Source organism: Otolemur garnettii, unplaced genomic scaffold (genome assembly GCF_000181295.1).
Source record: "Otolemur garnettii isolate 467f Iridium unplaced genomic scaffold, OtoGar3 scaffold00062, whole genome shotgun sequence".
Lineage (NCBI taxonomy): Eukaryota > Metazoa > Chordata > Mammalia > Primates > Galagidae > Otolemur > Otolemur garnettii.
This window is the reverse complement of record NW_003852457.1, coordinates 897,044-898,812: the sequence shown is the minus strand read 5'-3', so window position 1 is coordinate 898,812 and position 1,769 is coordinate 897,044.

Sequence of the window (1,769 nt, the reverse complement as noted above, 5' to 3'; positions counted from 1 at the left end):
GCTCTGTCTCCAAAAAAAAAAAAAAAAAAAAAAAATATATATATATACACACATATACATATATATATATTCATGATCTATGTACATATGACTTAATAAAAAAAAGAGAGAAAAATATGGGAAAAGACCATTTTTGGCATTTAGCATTTTTAATCAATGTATCTTTGCTCTGCTCTTGTGAAAGTCTGTCTCCCTCCAGGGCCATGGGCTGTCACCTGTTGGGTTTGGGAAGGAAGGAGTAGAGCCAAGGCCAGCCCCCACTCCCAGCTTAGAGCATCCCTGCAGAGCCAGCACACCCAGCAGCTCACCTCAGGTGCAGGCATCTCGGATTTGGGCAGGTGAGGGTAGGACTTTCTTTTGAATAGGGAGAAGCATACACAAAAGTGGAACCTCTGGAAATTGGCTCTTCAAAGCTCTCTTAGCTCTTTAGTGAATTTAGACGTACCTCAGCGGCAGCCCTCCCCAGCCTAGAGATTATTACTCTTCACAGTTGTGATTCAGACCACACCCTTGACCTTGAGATGCTGGATGCGGCTCCCTAAGGAGGAAACGGGAAGCCACACCTGATAGGTGCAGAATTTCTATTCTTTGAGAGAATTTCACCCTTTGGCCCAGGTATGATGCAGTGACCTCGGTCTGGCTCACAGCAACTTCCAACCTGGCCTCTGAGAGTGTGAGGGTTATAGACAGGAGCTGCTCAACCCCCCCCCCCCCACTGTTAGGTCCTGTTCTCGAGGGTGATGCACCTGTGGCTGGTTTCCAGGTGAAACAGTGACGGGGCCTGGGCTGGTCCCAGCACCCTGAGTCCCTCTTCCTTCACGTGCCCAGGACCAGCTCTCTGGTTCTCTCCTCTGGCAAGGCCAGGGGCCAGCATGTGTCACCAGCTCAGCTGTCAGATTTTTCCTGTCTTCTGGTCTCCTTGAATGTGATTTGGTGAATAAACCAGGCTGACCCCTAGGGTCCCTTTCAGTCCTGACCCTGGGATTCCCACTAGTCCCTAGTGAGGTGTCAGTACTCATCAGATCTGGTGTGTTAAGTGCCAAGGATGTTTCTACTTGGACACAGACTAAGATGCTGCAAAGTGGGTTAGGTGTGGTGGCTCACACCTATAATCCTGACACTCTGGGAGGCTGAAACGGGTGGATTCCTTGAGCTCACAAGCTCAGGACCAACCTGAGCAAGAGCAAGACCCTGTCTCTAAAAATAGCTGGGCATTGTGGCAGGCACATGTAGTCCCAGCTACTCAGGAGGCTGAGGCTAAAGGATTGGTTGAGCCCAGGAGTTTGAAGTTGCTGTGAGCTATGATGACACCGCACTCTACCCAGAGCAACAAAGCAAGACTCTGACTCAAAACAAACAAAAGCTGCTGCAAAATTACGCACTATTTATTTTTACGGGGGAGAAAAGCTGCAAAGTCCAAGTTTATCTTGAAGTGTGGCAGCAGGGGCTGTCCTGGGCCCTAGACCTCAATGATAATAATGCTGGGTGTCACTGCTCTTGCCTTGTGGACCCAGGACAGTATCCAGTCTTCCCTCACCTGTCCTGGGGGTCTCCTGGCAGTTAGGCGGTCTCCACTCTGAGTGATGCGCACTGGGTATGTATCTTTTCATGTAGGGGGAATATACAGCACGTATGTGTGTGCTATTCCTTTTCCTCATGTGTGGGGCTCCCAGCTCCCTCCTCCCCTTGGTGGCTCTTGCACTGAGGTAACATCTGTCTCTCTACCTGCTCACAGAAAAAGCTGCCAGACTTACCTGCAGTTCTGTGGT